The sequence below is a fragment of the Schistocerca cancellata genome, chromosome 5, assembly GCF_023864275.1.
Source record: "Schistocerca cancellata isolate TAMUIC-IGC-003103 chromosome 5, iqSchCanc2.1, whole genome shotgun sequence".
Lineage (NCBI taxonomy): Eukaryota > Metazoa > Arthropoda > Insecta > Orthoptera > Acrididae > Schistocerca > Schistocerca cancellata.
This window is the reverse complement of record NC_064630.1, coordinates 441,368,950-441,389,350: the sequence shown is the minus strand read 5'-3', so window position 1 is coordinate 441,389,350 and position 20,401 is coordinate 441,368,950. Positions and strand designations below refer to the sequence as shown.

Sequence of the window (20,401 nt, the reverse complement as noted above, 5' to 3'; positions counted from 1 at the left end):
TACTTTTCAATACGTTGTAGGTTTTCCGTACCCGCAAAGTAATTCGTTGCTCACGTAGGATGACTAGCTCTACACTTCCGAAATTATAAGCCATTAAAAAACGCCAACCCGGCCCACAGAATACACAACTGGCCACCTCAACCCAATAACGGCGCCCGGCCGACTCCCCAATACCGTGAGCTGCAAAGCGCTCCACGAAATTATTTAACCTACGGGTTCTCGGCCAGTCACAAGCAGGAGCAAATTGAGAGCATTCTCACTGACGATTTCCTGCTCCTGCTATTCAGTGTTTCTGTAAGCTACTGCTTTCTGGCTGGTTCTGTAGAAATTATTTTGAAAAAGGGTGTTGGAGACACCGACTGTTCTGGTGTAAGGCCGTTAAAATCCACCTTGTCAGCTCCGACCACCAAACATTTAGAAGGATGAAAGAAAAATCACCTTCTTCCTAAAACTGGAAACTGTCTGAGGCGACTACAAAAGCGAACAGGGGTAGCACACATGGGCAGCCAGGAAATGATATGTTACAAAGTGAAATGCGGACCATCGCAAATTCGGAGATGAAAACAATGGAGACATTTCAAATGTGATACTATAGAAGAAAGTTAAATAAAAAGTGAACAGCTTAAGTGCGAACTGAAGAACGCCTAAAAAGCGTAGACGAGGGCAAAATTCTGTGTAAGATAGTTCCCAAAAGAGGAGACAAGTTAATGGAACACTGGATATGACATCCGGGAATAGTTAACCCAGCGCGAGAAGAACTGCTGAGGGGAAAAAACAGTAGAGGCCGCCCGCGACTAGATATAAAAACAGATTAATGAAGATCTGGGTGCAATTCAGCAAAAACCCCTGAAAACAAATTAACACGAAAGATTTACCACTCTACTGCTGCATAGAACTACAAAATCGAAATCAGCGACCCTGCATTCCAGTTAGGCTGATTGTACGTAATACACACTTGCATTTTTGAGGGTAGGACTGCATTTGGTACATTGAAAATGTGAGGGAAGGATTGTCAGCGTCGCCTTAATGAGATTAGGTGCCATTCACAGAACGCATTGCCGTGTACTGGAGATAGGTCAGACGAAGACAGACGGGGGACCGAAGCCCACGCTACATGGCGTCTCCTCTTGTTTCAGCTATCTAACACACTGCGTAGAAGCATTCGTGCAGTCATTGATGTATGAAGCGACCAGTCACGTCGATAGACTTAATCACTGACGTTAAATTGTGCACTGGCCTGGAGCTGAATGGCGCCTGTTGTCTTCACGCATGGGTCCCGTCTTAGCTTCCATAGAAACTAGGCACGATCCGATTTGGCAAAAATCACAACTGTCAGCTAATAAACACACACGAAAGCTGTTTCTTCAGATGAGGAAATGTCTGTTGCCTGCACCAGAACTTTATATTGAAGGAAGGAACCGATTTAAGGTGGGATGATCACATAAATCTTGTAATTTCGAGTCAGATGTATTGGAAGAACCATGTGGAAATGTAATTCAGTTGTGGTAGAGGTTGTAAGATGCACATCGTTGCATGTAGCTGTTGGTAATGCGCCGCTAACGTCGGCCTTATTTCTCTGGTGTGCGATCGGTGGAGTTACCGCAGAAATCCAGGGACTGTTGAGCAAGGTATAGAGTATTTGGAACTTCTGATATATCCTTACTGAACACCTTTTCTCGGCGTACTATATTCCTTTATTACATAAGCCCATTTATGATTCTATGTTTTCGTAAACTGTGTTCACTCAATTGAACCTAACTGAAATTCCTTATCAAATTGTATTAATTTTCATAAATAAAAAATTCTGCATTTTGTATTTTCTAATAAAGCAATTTCAACTTGTTTCTAATTTTCTTTTATTCTAACTTAAGTATTAATTTTGCCTAAAGGATGTTCGAATGTCATATTATATTGCAGTAAGTAAAAAAATACACTTTATTTTGGCTGAAAAAGTGGCAAAAGTATTGCTTGAGGGTCATAAAATTTTTTTCAGAAAGCAACAAAAGTGACACAACGCAAAGAACTAATTAATAATTACCAGATAAAACCCCACACTCGACGTTAGCGGAACTACATGTCCATTTTACTGCTGTACAACATTTAATGGAATCTACTGCCAGAAATACATACTTGCAATTTAAAGGAAGCTTATGTTATTTTAAAATAATTTTTACAGAATTCTTTAAGTTGATTTTTCTCAAGTTTTGCATTTTTGAGGTGTGTCACTGATCTTGGCGTGGTGCAATATGTGCCACGTAGTAGTGCAGGCAAAAAGTATGAATGAACAACTTAAGCTATTCCGCACGTGTTGTATATCCATGCATCAACCACGCTGTATTGATTGAGTCTCGACTTTGAACAGTGATCTGTTTCATTAGAGTTAGCTGTGGAAATGCCGTGCTGTGTATTATACACTCACTGCGGTAGATTTCGGTCAGTGTAGAATATACAGCACGATATTTCCACAGCTGACTGTGAAGGTATCAGTGATATACTTAGAAACCGATTAAATTACTATTACTATAGGAAAAACTTGACAATGCTCACGACAAAACGTCGATAGACTTGTACAGTTTGGCTGTGACATTTATTCCTATTTACGTACGATAACAACGTGTGGATCCGGCAGTCTTATGAAAGAATAATTTTCAGAATAGAGTTAATATTACCATTAATGGCATAGTAGCACCCGTTCCCTCCGTGGCGAAGTTTTGTGCTATGTTGGAACATTCCGGGGCTCCTACGAACGACAAAGCCACGGGGAAGGGGCAGCCCGCGCTGCAGCTTCAGTTACGTGGGTTAGACCATGGCAGGTAAACAAACTTTCTTATTTAATTGCGTTTCGGCCACGGTTGCAGCGGTCTTCTTCTGGGTGTAGACAGTGGCCGAAACGTTGGTTTTTCTCCAGCGTCAGCAGCTTTATACATTATGACGCGGTACCAAACCCAGAAAACCTTTATGTCGACAAACTTTCTTATCGCTTACCTTCCCGTATATTCTTCCAGCAGGGCTGCTTACAAATTCGCTTACAAAAACCCCGTTCGATCGATTTTCGACAATTTTTTTTAGATATGAGACCATTATCAAGTTAAATTAATGGAAGAGATAGACAGTCCTCAAACGAGGGCTATGCTCTTCGCCGCGTGTTCGCCCAGTAAGCGTAAGAATGCGCAGACGTTCACCAAGTTGCAGCGGCAGGCGTTACAAGGCGTTGGGCACCACGAATGATGTCGATGTTTGGTTTGTGGGGCGCTCAACTGCGCGGTCATCAGCGCCAGTACAAAGTGCCAATTTTTTTAACAGTACACTCCAGACACTGTCACGAATGATGATGAAATGATGAGGACAACACAAACACCCAGTCCCCGGGCAGAGAAAATCCCCAACCAGGCCGGGAATCGAACCCGGGAGGCAGTAATGCTAGCCACTAAACCACGAGCTGCGGTCGGGCACCACGGAGAATCTTATTCTCTAGGTGCTGAGAGCTAACGGTCAATTACACAGCCTGACAAATAAAATGAAGCTCCCAGAACTGGAGGAAACGAATTATAATTTCATGGATTGGGAGGGTATGTGATGCTATTTTAGTGCTTACGAAATCAAGTCAGTTTTTTTACAAAGAACTTAGCAGTGTCATCTCATTTAGAGTACGATAATTCACCTCCTCTGGCCTGAATGTGTGCACTGATTCATTTGGCAAGGATATCACAAATGCTTTGTATCCTCTCCCGAGGTAATTCGGCTCTGAGCTATTGTAACTGGTCATTAATATCCTGCGTACTGCTCCCACACAGGTTCTGGCGGGGACAAATCTAGGAATCTTACTGGCAACAGCAGTACCTCGCCGTCATGCAGACAGTTCATAGAGGCACGTGCCATGTGTGAACAAGCGTTGTACTATTGCAAAATGGTACCACAGTACTGTCGCACGAAGAGGATCCCTGTAGGATGTCTGATACGTACCGCTATGCCGTCAGAGTTCCCTCGCCCACTACCAGCCCTGACCTGACTCCTCATGCCACGTCGCCAAGACTAACAGCGCCGTGCCTCTCCAAAACGTTGTAAGAGTGGGACGTCTCCCCACGTCGCCACCATAGTCATCTACCGTGGTCATCTGGAATAATGCAGAACCGCGATTCCCCGCTGAACACAATGCGGCGTCACTGATCTGCAGTCCATGCTTCCAGGTCACTACACCACTCGAAACGTAGCCGTTTGTGTTGTGGTATTGACGGCAGTCTGCTCAATGCACGGTAATTACATAGTCCGGTGTCTGCTTGACTCCGATCAACGGCGCAAGATAACACAGAGTGTTGCAAAGAGTCCAATATTTGTGCTCGGTTGGCAGGTGCAGATGTAAAGCGGCTACGATTTGCTTGGGACACAACATGGCGATCCATCCTTGTGGTGGTCAGACGCCGTCGATCGTAATCTTGACGACCAGTGTGTATGCCTTACGTTCCCGTGCAGTTCAACGTCGGGTCACTGTCACACACAAATATGGATATCGCATGTCACCACCACCTGGACATCTACAATGAGGCCCCTTCTAAACACTTTCACTGCTGATAACGTTGTCTCACACGAGTATGCGGCATCACCGTGTTCTTTACAGTGAACATTCAACATCTGACGCTGTTAACGCTTCGTATCCGTACAAGGCCAGGTAACAACATTAAACAGTAACGAAACTAATGCATTTCGATGGCCATTCTATTTGCCAGAGAGAATTGCAACTCTAACCATTTATACACTGAAGAGCCAAAGAAACTGGTACACCCGCCTAATATCGTGTAGGGCACTAGCGAGCACGCAGAAGTGCCGCAACACGACGTGGGATGGACTGGGCTAATGTTCGAAGTAGTGCTGGAGGGAATTGACACCATGAATCATGCACGGCTATCCATAAATCCATAAATACGAGGGGATAGCACGTTGCAAGGTATTCCAGATAAGCTCCATAATGTTCATGTCTGGGGAGTTTGGTGGCCAGCGGACGTGTTTAAACTCAGAAGAGTGTTCATGGAACCACCCTGTAGCAATTCTGGACGTGTGGGGAATCGCGTTGTCCTGCTGAAATTGCCCAAGTCCGTCGGAATGCACAATGGACATGAATTGACGCAAGTGATCAGACAGCATGCTTACGTACGTGTGACGTCTCACAGTCGTATCTAGACGTATCAGGAGTCTCAGATCAATCCAACTGCGCACGCCTCACACCATTGCAGAGCCTCCACCAGCTTGAACAGTCCGCTGCTGCCATGCAGAGTTCCATGGATTCATGAGATTGTCTCCATACCCGTACACTTCCATTCGCTCGATACAATTTGAAACGAGACTCATCCGACCAGGCAACGTGTTTCCAGTCATCAACAGTCCAATGGCGGTGTTGACGGGCCCAGGCGAGGCGTAAAGCACTGTGTTGTGCATTCATCAAGAGTACATGAGTGGGCCTTCCTTTCGTCGAATGATTCACACGCTGACACTTGTTGATGGCCCAGCATTGGAATCTGCGGCAATTTGCGGAAGGTTTGCAATTCTGTCACGTTGAACGATTCTCTTCAGCCGTCGTTGGTTCCATTCTTGCAGCATCTTTTTTGGGCCGCAGCGATGTCGGAGATTTGATGTTTTACCGGATTCCCGATATTCACGGTACATTCGTGAAATGTTCGTACGGGAAAATCCCCACTTCATCGCTGCCTCGGAGATACTGTGTCCCATCACTCGCGGACCGACTACAACACCACGTTCATCTTGATAATCTGCCATTGCAGCAGCAGTAACCGACCTAACAACTGCGCCAGACACTTGTTATCTTATATAGGCGTTGCCGACCGCAGCGCTCTATCCTGTCTGTTTACATATCTCTGTATCTGAATACGCATGCCTATACCAGCTTTTTGGCGCTTCAGTGTACGTAGCCACTGATGGTGTGTACTTGTACATTGAAATCTGTGCATGTCTTCTGGGTTTTTCAATTTTTTTCTCATGCAGTGTACGACTCATGTACGAACATCCATTGTTATTTGCTGTGAAATATTCTCGTGTAGCTGCTTTGATGATGAAGCACCAACACACTGGTAACTGCGTTTTTTTGAGTCATAAATGAAACATTTTCATTGGAAAGTGTGACCCAATTCCCTGGCCACTTAGTTCGCCAGATATCTCTCCCCTCGACTCTTTGTTTGCTGTACGAGAAAGACATCGTTAATCGGAAAAAATAAGGCCCTGATCCCAAGCAGCGATTTCTTGGCGCACATTGCTACAGCGAACGTGGCTGAAACCGAGTACTGTCTAAATGACGATCATGCGACTAAGTGTGTCCATATGCAGGTGTAGAAATTGAGACAGAAAAACTTAAGTATACACTTATGAACCAAATCATTATGACCACTGTTCTCAGCGAGACTGAATGCCGCCTGATGACGCTGTTGGTATGTTACGCGGTAGAGGGTGAGAAAAGAATATGGAGTATCAGATACAAATGAGGACAATTTATCTATAAAATTGTCCACCTGCTTAGCTGGGTGGTAATGTCCTCGCCTCCCATAGAAACTGGCCCGGGTTCGATTCCCGGCCGGGTTGGAGCTTTTCTCCGCTCGGGGTCTGGCTGTTGTGTTGTTCTCATCATCCATTCATCCTCATCACCGGCCCACAAGTCGTCCAATGTGGCGTCGATTGAAATACGACTTACACTTGGCGGCCGGCAAATGATTCCACACGCTCATTTCATTTATATATATATATATAAAATTAAGGTGATAAGGAGTCTGATCTCTTCAGTGTAGATGCACACTAAGCTCGACTCTTACGGGAATCGGCGAAATGCCGCGAGTAATGAGGATAATGGGCAAGGGGCACTTTATTTGTAGTGCGTGGATAAGATGAGAATTTGTGTGTGATGGATGGCGTGCTAGGCTAATTGTTGCAATGGCCACAGTGTCCGGATGGCTCAGTGGTCACAGCATCTGCCTAGTAAGCAGGAGGCCTGGGTTCGAAACCCAGTCCGACACAAGTTTTCAACTTTCCCCATTACTTCAATCAATGTCCGCTCGCAGCCGCGGTCTGTAGTTCCTCTGTGTCTTTTTTTTCGTGGCTCCAAGCTATGCTCAAGTTACCTGTGAAAACCTCATTAAAAGCCATGTAGTAGAGATTAGTGTGATGCCCAGATATGTACGAGTATTTATTTCAATTCTGTTGGTCCATCTCCACCTTCCTACTCTCTGTGCCATTTCCTCCGGTCCCCTGTCCCTCTACATCTCCTTCCTTCCATACTCTGTGCCTACCTCGTCCCCTCCCCCCTCCCCAATTCTCTACAGCTCCTCCTGCCCCTCTCTCTATCTGTTCTCCGCCTCTCTCTGCCCATCTCCTCCTCTTCCCCTTCTATGTTCGTCTCTCCTTCCCATCTCCCTCCTCTTGTCTTTCTCTATCCATCACCTCCTCCCCCTCCCTCACTGGCCACCTCCTCCTTCCCTCATATCTCCTCAAGTATGCGTCATATAATAGTTAAATTTTGTTGGTACGTTTAACACCATATCTGGATACCGTCTGATAAATGTGTTAAGAACAGAGTTAATAATAAAGAGGTAATAAATGTAAACGTCATGTCTGATGTGAGAGTTTTACTGCATGAACAGCGAAAATATAGTAAGCGATGAATATTTTTCCTTTCACTATTATGTGGGGGTGTCAGCGACAAAGAGTTTCTTAATGATTTGAAATTATATGTAAAGTCTGTCGCAAGTCACTAACTGCTCTCGTTCACGAATACCGGGTAATGTGTATAGTAGATAAGTATTACGCAGTGTGTAAATTACGCAAGAAACAATGTGTAAGTATGGAATAAACATAGTGAAGATTGTATAAGCACTGTAGTCATTATTTTGAATCGTATCACGTAGCACATATTAACTAAGAAATGCATTTACACATGTACAATGAAGTTCGAAAGTCAAAGAGTATACAGCTTTTTCAGTGAGTAAATACGTTTCCCTAAATTTGCTTAATATTCTACAAATCAATAAGTATTTTGTACTACACATTTTCTAAAGTAGCCTGTTTTCTTTCTCAGAGTTCAATGATGAATAAAATCTGGATGTGTGCCCTACTCTTTTTTTTTCAGCCCGACCCTTTTGACAGGTAGGTGGTCCTTGGGCCCACAGCGACTCTTTCCAGATAGTAAGTGATATATGTAACGAGTTTGGTTGAAACAGGTCCAGCAATTGCGGAGGTGAATTGGAACATACATACATAAATTTTTATAATATGTATCAATACATATTTTTTCTATTATCTGATTTGGACGAAATATAGCCTGTACGGTGCACCTAGCTACGCTGACGTTATCAGTGAAAACCCCATAAAAATCCTTATAGTATTTTTGGAGAGTAGCGTGATCAGACAGACAGGCAAAGTTCTTGTAAAACTGTAAATCGTGATATCCTTTTCTTTATCCGTGATCCGGTTTTGATTAATTAAAACCTATGTGTTGCTCCAAGCTATGCTCAAATTACCTCCGAAAACCCCATGAAAATTCGTCCAGTAGTTTCGGAGTTAAGGTGTTAAAAAACAAACAAACGCGGCGGTTTTATATATTCATTATTAGTATAGATAATCGTTCCTTAGAAGAGAGAATTCTTTCCGTTATTTGAAATAATAAATGTGATATTCATCATTCTCGACATTGTTTCTTCTTAGCTGTTTCATATCCACTTTCATCCCTTTAAAACGGCGTACATACGACCATTACATACTCCGGCCGCAGATTCGACAAACTACACATTGCTCACCTTATAATGCCTATAGCCGCCTTTGTTTTTTACTTGTTATGTTGCAGTACAAAAAAGCCAATGAATGAAGAAAGAGTATACCACCCCTGTCTAACAAGTTGCTCTTTGATCCATATGTCAACAAGTACGAAGACAACCCACCGAAGTGAGGCGTTGGACTCCTGAAAGCGCTGCCAGTCCCTCGGCGCCATCAGGGCGTGGCGGCAGAGAGGCCCGTGATTCGGCGGCGTTACTGGGGCACCGCTAGGCCATGCCACGCCACGGCCCTACATTCGGCGGCGGCGCAAGGCGCGCGTTCGTGTGGCCGGCCGACACGCGAGGGCAGCCGCTGCCGGACCCTGCCTCTGTCCGCTGCCCGCTGCCCCAGAAACGTCGCGCCTAGCAGGCACGCAACCAACAAAGCAGCACTGCTGCACGCCGCTGACGCTGCCGCAGGCGCACCAGGCAGGCGCCCCTATATATTCCCGTAATCCGTCCAGCGAAAGAATTTACGACCTCGCCGGTTGTTAAGCGGTCGCGGAACACGCAGCCAGCACAAGTTCGTGCCGGACAATTTGTCCACATCTCTCGTGTTCTCGCCGTACCTAATGTTACGGTACGACGGCTCCAAGAAAATATAGCTCTGCTGAAAAAAAACTGCTTTGCAGAAAACACGTTACGACTGATATATGTCTATTCCTTCACGTCATTCACAACCATCTGGTGTGAAACACGTTCTAATAGAACGGGACAAGTAACCGAGGAATCAGTGGTTCAAAGTCAGTCGCTGTCGTTCGGCTAAAAGAATGATGCGAGTGCTGGTTCAGAACTGCAAAACATCAGTTAGGCATGTAAGCTGAAGATACGAAGAACGAAAATTGCTCCTTGCATGTGCTCGGGTTCAACGCTACCCAACGGGACGGTCGCCGACGGGCTGGCGTGGAGTGATGACTCTCCAGGATTGGGAGCTGTTGATTCATCAGCCATTGTGCACGTAAGAAAAAATAACAGAGTTCGGCATTTACTTCGGTATGCTCGCTGTATTGCAAAATTTGTTTCCTAAATTCATGGCAAACAGTTTTTTTCAGATCCGCAGATATTGGTACACAGGGTTGTTCCAAAGGACAGCGTATGAAAACGGGGCTGTTCCGGGGCTCTTTCGTCAGGTTCTATTGGTGACATAAAGGTAGGGTCAAACGTTTTGGCTAGCCCTTGGGATAGAGACCATTTGTATACCCAACAGAAGAATTGTCTTAGTGTCACTACCTACAGTACAGGGTCGAAGTATGATTATTACACAGTTCCTCCCGCTTGAGCAAATGGAGCAAATCGTTTGGTACATTCTGCATTTGATTTGCCTACGGCGGACCTTAAGTGGCTTGTGGACGCACGTCATTGCGTGGTTCCTTATAAAAAGTCAAAAAATGTTGGTTTGCCATTTTTTCTCATGAAAACCGAGCGGCTGAAACGTTTTACGATATAGTCCCCGACCGCGAACAATCTTGACAAATTTCGTGACATCTTTATCCGTTTCCGAGATACAAATGCTCAAAGTTATCCTAAATCTACACTTAAAATCCAGTATGAGAAGAAATATAAGTAATAAGTAATGAATAACCGCAACAAATTGTTAAAAATTTACCAATATATTCTCTTGGAATTTATGTAGATGTGTCATCTTCGTGTTTTCAAAATTATTTATTAATTCACTGGCGTTTTCCTTAGAAAACCCCAAAAAAGCGTTCATTACCGTTTTTTCGTATTAAATCTGAGCCACAGATTCCAAGACTGCTTTGCTCAGCAAATAGCTGAATTTTTTATGATACAAGAATAAGTCAATTATTATCCGCAAGTAGTTAGAAAATTCTATTGTAATCAAATAGGAAACTTACAAGAACATCAGTTTTCGACATAGTATCCTTGTGTTTCAACGCACTTGGTCCATCGTTCTACAAGCTTCCTGAAGGCTTCATAAATGAAGGTTCTCTTTTGAGCTGTGAGCCAAGAATGCACCGCTTCTTTCACTGCTTCGTCCGAGACAAACCGATGGTCCCTTAATGCCTGTTTGAGTGGACCAAAAAAGTTATACTCAGAAGAGGCAAGATCGGGAGTATATGGAGGATGATCCAGTACTTCAAATTTGAGTTTCTGGAGCGTTTCAGGAGTGGGGGCAGCATATGCGGACGGGTATTGTCGTGTAACAACACAATACCTTTTGACAGCAATCCTCGGCGTTTGCTTCGAATTGCAGGCTTTAGCCTGGCAGTAAGCATCTCACTGTAACGTACACTGTTTATTGTTGTGCAACTTTCCCCACAATGTTCCAGTACTGGACTTTGTTCCAAAAACCCGTAAGCATCAGTTCTCCTGCGGATGGTTGGGTCTTCAACTTTTTTTTTTCACAGCGAATTTGGATGTTTTCATTCCATACTCTGCCATTTACTCTCCGGCTCGTAATGCTGGATCCTTGTTTCGTCACCAGTAATGATCCTGTCTAAGAAGTTGCCCCCTTCGTTACTATAGCTATCCAAATATTTATTGCAGATGTCCAAGCGCGTTTGTTTATGCAACTGAGTTGCGGATGATTTCGTAGGCAGAACCGTGACTAATTTGCAGACGATGTGCAACTTCGTCAATAGTTAATCATCTGTCCAAGAGAATCATTTCACGTGAATGCTCAATGGTTTCTTCATTTGTGGCGGAAAATGATCGTCCGGCTCCTTCATCGTGTGTAACACTTGTGCGACAATTTCGAAATTTTTCAATCCGTTCGTAGACACTCCGTTGTGGCAAAACACTTTTCCCGTACTGTACCGAAAGTCTTCGTTGAAATTCGGCCCTTGATATGCATTCCGCCCACAAGAAATGGATCACTGAACGCTGATCTTCTTTGGTGCAAATAGACAGCGAGGCAGCCATGATTAACAGCACGGCAGCGATAACGAAACTAACCTAGCAGCTTGAAAATTGTAAAGATTTAACAACAAATAAACAAAGCATGCGTCATCAACTTAAAACGACAGTACTACCAAAAGAAACAAAAATATAACTAAATTGCGGATAATAATTGACTTAAACCTCGTACATTCCTAAGATGCCGATCTCGAACAACCTTGAAAATTTTCTTGATATCTTATACGTTTCCAAGATACAGAGGTTCAAACTTACCCTACTTCTACACGTAAAATACGCACGTAGACGGTTCAGCGTAAATAATATTAGATTAACATAGAAATAGTGCTTCAGGAAGGCTAACAGAGGAAACGTGTTGTAGATTGTTAGCAATAACATTAATTTTAAAAAGTGCTATTTTGGCTTAGCTCTGTACACTTCGTTAGTCTTGACTGATGTTGTTCCACATGTTGTGTTTTCGATATTGTAGGTTGATTCGTTGTGTGATAGGGCATAAAAGTGAAGGTCAATAGTGTTTGAGCAGTCCAAAGCAGATGCTGGTTTCCGTCTGTCATGACAACAACACCCGCCAAAACAATACGACCAAGTAAACACAGGGCGATTCAGTTGCTCCTACCGATGTAGTTTTATGTAAACTAAAATGTTACATTTGGCCGTCAAAAAGCACACTCGACATTTTCATTTCCTCTCCCTCGCTACCCACAAACTGTTAGTCCAACAGAACAAATTATCATAACCTTCTTGTAGAACATTTAATTTAGTTAAATTTTGTACTGGGATAGGTTTTCGTTGGGGGCTACTGTTTTAGAGCTATTCAAGAAAAACGCACAAAAGTGACCCTCCAACGCACTTACACCCCGACACTCATCCCTCACCAGTCAGGATTTGTAGCAGGTTGTCCGAAGCTCTCCCACCTATTACTGAACAAAAATTATCGGCTACACGAACTATTCCCGATGTTCGACTTTTTTAATCTCTATTGATTGGAATATTATGGTACCAGCATAGTCGGCTGGTTGACATAATTAATTTAAGCGTGGCCGTGAGGGAAATGAAAGCAAAGTGCTTTTTGTAAACGGTACGATAAAACCAATTACGCTGACAGTTCGATCAAACTTAACACTTACAAGCACAGTAGTTTCAGAAAGCCTGTCGAATACGATGAGGTAATTGTTTATTTTATGCTGTTAAAATTCACAAAGTCTTTACCTAAAAATTACATATACCTCAATGTTACAGACTGTAAGCGCTCCATTAAGCTGGTGACGTAATAAGGTCAGTCAATGAAGACCAGGAAAGGTCGAACGCGAGAAATAATTCGCGTAGTCGCAAATTTTTATACGGTGGTAAGAGGGAGTGCCGCGAACAATATACTAGAAATCCGGACTGATGGGAGATGATTGTGGGAGTGGGGTGCGTTTAAATGTCGGTTTTGTACGCTTCTCTTGAATAACTCGAAAACTGCGGCCTCTAGCCAAAACGTATCCCAGTACAAAATTTGACTACATTAAATTTCCTACGAAAAGTTCCTCTTAATTTTTTCTGTAGGACCAATAGTTTGCGCGTAGCGAGCGGGAGATTATGAAAATCTCGCGTGTGATTTCTGAAGGCTGGGTATATCATAGCGGGTTGCATAGAAAGACATCCGTAGGTGCAACTCAATCACCCTCTATAATCACTATTACCTTCGTAGTGTGTATATCAGGATGAGAAATCAGGATGGATTTCTTAACATACAGAAAGAAAAAATAGTATTTATGTGAAGGCCTCCATTTTTCTTATACTTCGTTACTTTAAAAATATTTGCACAAAATATTTTCTCCGTTCGATGTCTACGTGTCATGACCGCAGAAATAGCTGGTATGCTAACCACTAAGAAATATGAGTCGAAAACCACTACACTATCAATGTTCTGGCGTTGATAACCGCGCAGTTGAGCGCCCCACAAACCAAACATCATCACACTATCAATGGTTATGCTATCTGGTTCTGAAAATGCTATAGCACCACCGTAAGTAAGGTCAGAATGCATTACCTAACAAAAGAATTGAAGCATCAGGAAGACGTGGTCGGATGTCAATGTAACTTTATATACATACATACTATCTGTATAGGTAAATGATTATAATTGCAATTCTGCGTAACAGGTACAAAGTCCACAAGAGTGCATTAGTGTTGTTGGCGTATTCACATTGTTACCAGGCCTGGTAGGCTATATAAGGGGCGTGAACACCATCAGATGTTCCTATTACACGGAGATGCCAGGAATTCGTGTGAGATGCTTTATCGGTACCAGGGAGAGGTTGAAAGGCGACTCCTGAGACTCCGTTTGTCAGTCTGGTAGATTCACGCAATATACATAATTGTGGGGCATTTTGATGCTATATAGGTCTGATGTTGAACTTCTTGGGAATGTGCACACTCGTCGTCAAGGTTACGGTCGACCACGTCTGACCATCACCAGAGAGAATCGCCGTATTGAGCATCAAAGACCCAGTAACGGCTTCAGATCTGAGGCTGCCATTCGAGAACGCGAAACGACTCCCCGGAACATTTTGTGCCATTCCACACCAGTGGCGGGAGAACAGCAGCAGCCGGACTAGGGAATTACCAGCACATGCGGAGGCTACAGTGTGTTCAGCGGTTCTGCACTATCCCGGATGACCATCATCGGTGAGTTTAGAGGTGAGCTGGCCAAAGGTCCCATTTTTCAGTTCTTCTGGAGAGGCACAGCGGGCTGCTCTTGCTATTGTGGTATGGTGAGCCATCGGGTATGACTTCATGTGCTGGCTGTGACTGAGAGGACTCTGGAGGCACTACTGTACGTTACAGACATCCGGCGTCCTCATCTATCTCACGAGATAGATAAGGATGCTTCGCAACTTTAAATTGAACAATAAAATAAAGGCTAAATTTAAAATTATAAACAATTAAAAAAAACATCATTATATAACATGGAGATAATTTCAGACTGGCAGAGAGAGCATCCCAGAGTGCCCCAGAGAGCATCCCGGAGTGCCCCAGAGAGCTAAAACACCAAGAAGAATCGCTTCTCGGCTTTTGGCAAGATCAATGTGTAGTAGTATATATTAAATCATAAACTAAAATTGTGGTGCCAGTTAGCAACAATGCAGTTTCGTTTTGAAGCAGATCAATATTTATGACGTCATATCTCCTGAACTATGTGTCGTACGATGACATAATTTTGAACGTACATCCAGTCATATACGTGGATACTGTTGCGAAATGTGTTGCGAATAGAGTTGGTAGTAAAGAACTAATAAATTAAAAGGTCACGTCTGATGCGACAGTTTCACTGCATGAAACTTATTTGCTTTCATCATTTTTTGGGAAATGTCGGCTACAAAAGGCCTCGTAAAGGTTTTAAATTGTGTGCAGAGTTCGTTGCAATCGCTAAGTGGTCTCATTCTCAAATAATGGAGAAATATATTCTATTTACGCATCGTCAGCTACGCTTTTTTTCACCCCGACTCCCACCCTTTTGAGAAGTCGGAAGTTCTTAATCATACAGCGGTTCTTTCCAGGCAGTAGGTCATACGTGACCCAGTTTAGTCGAAATCTATCCAGTGGTTTAGGAGGAGATGTGGTACTGACACAAGATCACTTTTATAATACGCATCGGTTCGTCACAGGGCTGCCTCCTTCACTGTATACCCACTCAGCCGACCAAAATGCCACTGTCTGTCAGTAAAGAACACTGTTAGTGTTCCACTTTTAACCTGGGAGCCACTGAGTTACCTCTGGAACCGCTGTCCTCCCGCCCAGGAAAAGACACTAACCCTCTTCTGGGTTGCTTGTGTCCACATGCAACGGGCACGCCACAAGGTGACCGTTGGTGCAGTTCCGGTTTTGGTTCCACAGCGCACCAGCTCTGGCTAAGGCTTGATGTTGTTGGCAGTCGATCTTCTGACTGCTTTCTCTCCACGACTCTACTACTGCGACTGTGGCCACCGCGACGCCTTCGGTCTGAGACGCTGATTGAGACGATTTGGACCAATGCCCAACTTCTGGTCCGGCTCCCTGCTACCACTGGTCAGCCATTTGTACCAGGCTACTGCCTGAGGCTCTCCTTGTTGTCGGCGCATGTCCTGTTCCGCTGTGCGCACCTCCAGGAGAAGCCCGCTTCTGCAACTCCTGTCGCCGCCCACGGCTTCGTCACACCGCATGCTTCCCCACCGCTGCCCTAGACTCACGGCACTCGATTCTGGGAGTGTGTTCACCCAGGCAGTAGAGCTGATGACTGATTTCCATCCGTCTCATGCCACCCCAGCCATACTCGTAGCGGCTCAGGGGTGCCAGCAACGACGCCGATTGCACCCCCAGCCAGGACCTAGCGCGAGAGTAGTTACAAATTCGTAGCACAATATTTTCTTTGAATCACTTATAATAAAGGGTGACCATAGCACATTGAGAGGACACCGGTCACGTATGCAGAGGTTCATAAAAGTTATCACAGTGATACGTATACCCCAGGAGTAAGATATCGGAAAGTACTGTCTACAAATAGTCTGATGCCAAATCAACAGGTCAAGTAAATGAATGGTTTATGAAAAACGTCAAACGACCAGACAGCTTACATAATGAAACGAAAGGAAAACCTTTACCACCTCTAGGAGGCAGGCCTGTAGTGATCTACATCGTCGTGTACTAACCCCATAGTGGTATTCCAAGCAAACAATCCCACGCAGGTTTTATACGATGCTGACAGGCCTGAAATTTAAAAATTGACGCTACAAAAGACATCTACCCTTGCGGAACACCTGATACTAGTTGAGTTCTTTTTATTGAAGAAAGCTTCTTCCGCCTATATTAATATCTGTGTTACATCTTCCTTGCGTGAACTGTCCCGTCTGATTTTGCTTCCTAACTAGAAGAATTCTATCATTTGGCCAAATACTGCGTCGTTTCCAATTTTGCTGTTAAGAAGGCGTTTTGTTCATTGTACCGCTATTAATCAACTTCGCTTTGGTTGTATTTGTCCTTGTACTGCGTACTGTGCCAAGCTGATGGCCTTTTTTTTTAACAGGACTTCACATTCGGCCAGAAGGGCTATGATGGCTACGAACCTAAACACTGTTATCTGTTCCCCTTGTATTCTTATTCCGCACCAGAGCAACCGTTCAAAGTAACGCTCCCTAGTCTCAGCGCATCCAATAAGATGGCACTGGATAATCCACTGACAGAACCGAATTATCAGGTCAGGTACATGGGACCGCATGGCTTTCACACAACGTTTGTGATACTAATACAATATATAAGCTGAGTTAGTAATCGCCACACTGCATTCTTCGAAGCGTGCGTTTTACTGTCAATTTGACAGACACGTATTGATGAATCTTCTCCTCCACGATCAGACACCATCATCATAAATTCTATTCTGTCAACAGTTCTTTCTTGAGAACCTGCGCCGGCTATCTGTGAAGTTAACGACGCAGTTTGTCGTACTTTCCTCTCCACAGCGATACTTATTCTTCCAATAAGGATGTCTCCTGTTGCAGAATTTTTCTCTGTACATTCATTTGTCTTCCCGCGCTCTACATCTTTCTACATCATACATTAAATGCCTGTCTGCAAGTTCCTTTAACGACTAAGATGTCCGACAGTAACACACAAGCTGTAAACAGAGATTAACTCTGCCACTGAACACTTTGCAGACGATTTTGTCTTTACTGTTTTACGGCAGCGCCACCATCATGGATGTGTCAGGCAATTCCTTTCTGTAAAACGCAAGGAGTTCTAAACACGTACTTCAAAGGAGTTCCTCCTTCCAGCTATCGTACGGTCAAAATACACATTTACATTTTAGGATCCTTCACCGTCTGTATAATTTTGACCCTAAATGATTACTGGACGTTTTGCTTACAGTGAGCAAGCAGTAAAGGAAATCAAGAGGAAATTTGTAAAGGTGATTAACAATCAGAAAGAAGAAACAGAAATTTCAGGGTTTGCTGACGACGTTGTATCCAATCAGGGACGTTAAAGGATTTGGACGAGCAGTTGAACGAAATGTACAGTGTCTTGAAAAGACCACAAAAGGTGAACATCAACCAAAGTAAAACAATGGTAATCGAATTAAATGGCATCTAACTTATTCAAAGCACATTTGGTGTTTTACGTTTGGAAGCAAAGATGAACAGAATGTTTGTGGTTGTCTAATACGTGGACACTTTACGTACACGGTAGTTATCTGTCTTTTAGTCACTCCGCAACCCTGGAATATTTGCTCTTTATTGATAGTCTTACTGTGCGATAGTATTACCGGAAATAAGGATCTTTTAAAGCTAAATGGGAAGTTAGCTGAAGTGAATGTTATTCATCGTTTGAATATCGTCTTGCCCTTTCTTTCTCGGTTAATGTTTCCGCATCTGTGATGCTGTTCAGAAGATTTTTTACGGGATCATATAGTGAACACAGAGAATTTAGGAATTCTGTTGGGATGTTTGCGCTTTCGTCTCGGTTCGTCATTGAATGTATGGTGTGAAATATTTCTTTTTCCCCTGGTATCATAGTCTGTACTCTCTGATATTTTTTATTGAACTACGTCATATTTTGTTGCAAAATTTGTTCGCTCACGCTACTATTACTTGTTTACGTTGTCTCTCCCTCTAAGCAGATACACCTTTTGATGAGTCTGTCTTTAGTTCGTTGCGCAACTGATTGGCTATGACGAATTTTTCGGAGTGTGTATCAATGCGATATGTGTCGTTTGGATACCGTATTCCAAAACCTTTTAGATTGTGTTAATTCAGTCTGATCCCCATCCTTTTAACGTTTGGACACTCGCGCAGTTTATGTTTGTAAATTGCAGTCTTGATACAACAGCGAATGGACTGTTTCTGGTAACACTCTTGCTACTGGACTAGTTTCACACGATTCACCGCCCGCCATCACTACTTTGATTCCGTTTGTGACTTTCCACAATTTTCCAAACATTACAAACGCTCTCCTGCTCACTTTCCTGGACAAAAACTCCTTGGAGAAAACATAGCGCGTAGAGGAAACCTTGGCCACAGTCACGGTCCTATTTGCAGAATGATTCTTTCACTGTACAATAGAGACTAAGCTCTTGTGGAATATTATGACAGATTAAAACTGTCTGCTGGACCCTTGTCCTCAAAGGTCTACGCCATCCAAAAGTGTCACAGAGGCGGCCACTCAAAAGTAGATTTGAGATTCTGGACGTGTCTCTCGTCCTGTTTTCTATTTTCAAGGAGCCCGTGCTGCAATGGCAGAAATGCACTCGGTTGTCCCCAGACGGTAGCGCAAGTGGGATTGCTGCGCCTCCGTTTACAGGTCATTTGCAGCAGGGCTGTTTCGGAAGTGCAGTGGGTGCCACACCTTCCCAAATCCGCCGCCTCTTCCCGCAGGTAAACATCGTCATTAGCGCCTATCAAATCAACGGCGCGACCAAGTGCCGCTGCATTATTCATACGGACCGCCTGGTGTTGCGCCACGCGCGCCCCTGTGGGGAGATTCGGCGCGCAGCGGGTTGCAGACCGCAAGGCGCTCCCAATAACGAGAAGTTCTCGGAGTCTTTGTATCTGCATCTACATAATTATATACTTCGGAAGTTACAGTACAATGCCTGGTGGAAATCAGATCGTATCAGTTTTATCGATTTTCCGCCCTTTTCCATTGGCGTACTGAGCGAGGGGAAATGACTGTCCACACGCCTCTGTAATTGCCATTTTCCTAGCTGAGATTGCCTCCAGCAGATACAAAAATTTCGTCAAAGACACGTAAAGAACTTATTGTTTCTAAAATACATTACAGTGATAATATCAAGTTCGGTGGAACAACAATCGGGAGAGTGGTGAGTGACAAGGATCTGAATTTTCTTGTACCTATCAGAAAGAGAAGTGGCTCGTATCTTTATAAATGAATTTTCTAGGTCCCAGCAAGTCACATTCAGTTATTTAAAAATGTGACAGGTATAATATTCCGGAGTAGTCAAAGTTTTGTAAAACAGCACCATTCTAAAATGCATGCTAATCTTACTTTATTTCTTGCACAGCCGTTCAACGATCGAAACTGCAGTTACTTTGCCTTTTTGTATAGTGTCTTGATTATAATTATGTTTGTTTTTCGGGTATTAAGTCTTGCGCGAATTTTCTTTGTGCCTTTACGAATAAGGGAGAGGTAAGCTACTCAGAGTGAACTGTAGTCAGTCTTTATTCCGGCAAATTTGTTGTCCTAGTCTCCAGTTACGCAAATCTAATAATGGAATCTACATTACTAAACCAGTACTTGCAGGTTGTCTATATAACGGCTTCCAGAGTCATCAAAAATTTTATTTTCAGTATTTCGCGTAGTTATCGACTGAATTAAAAATTTTAAAATGTGTCATGGGCTAAGAGTTATAATCTAACATTAACACAAAAGACAAGACAGGAAACTGTCTTTGTCCTGAGGGAACGTAACTGATCACATGCAGATACCAGGACTTTATTTATCCATTTTTGAGAATAATAACACTTAATTTGCAAAAAGTTTTAACGTAATTTACGAAACTGTTTATAGTTGACGTCTTCAACAACATTATGAAATGGAGAAAGTTTATCGCTTACTACATTTTCGCAGTTTGTGCAGTAAAACGTCAGCTTCAAGCATGACAGTTTAATTTATTAGCGCACTTCTTTACTACCGACTCTATTCCCAACACACTTTGCAAACGGTATCCACATATACCATTGAATCTA

General features: G+C 43.4%; 1 protein-coding gene and 1 non-coding gene across 2 annotated transcripts in view; one reads left to right on the top strand and one right to left on the bottom strand.

The window, feature by feature from the left end:
• The window catches only part of LOC126188976 (glucose transporter type 1), a 1,320,264-nt gene that overhangs the window by 1,009,272 nt on the left and 290,591 nt on the right, over positions 1-20,401 (bottom strand). The window lies entirely within an intron of this gene.
• Positions 6,941-7,013, top strand: Trnat-agu (transfer RNA threonine (anticodon AGU)). Its single transcript has one exon. It is a non-coding gene; the product is annotated as a tRNA-Thr (tRNA).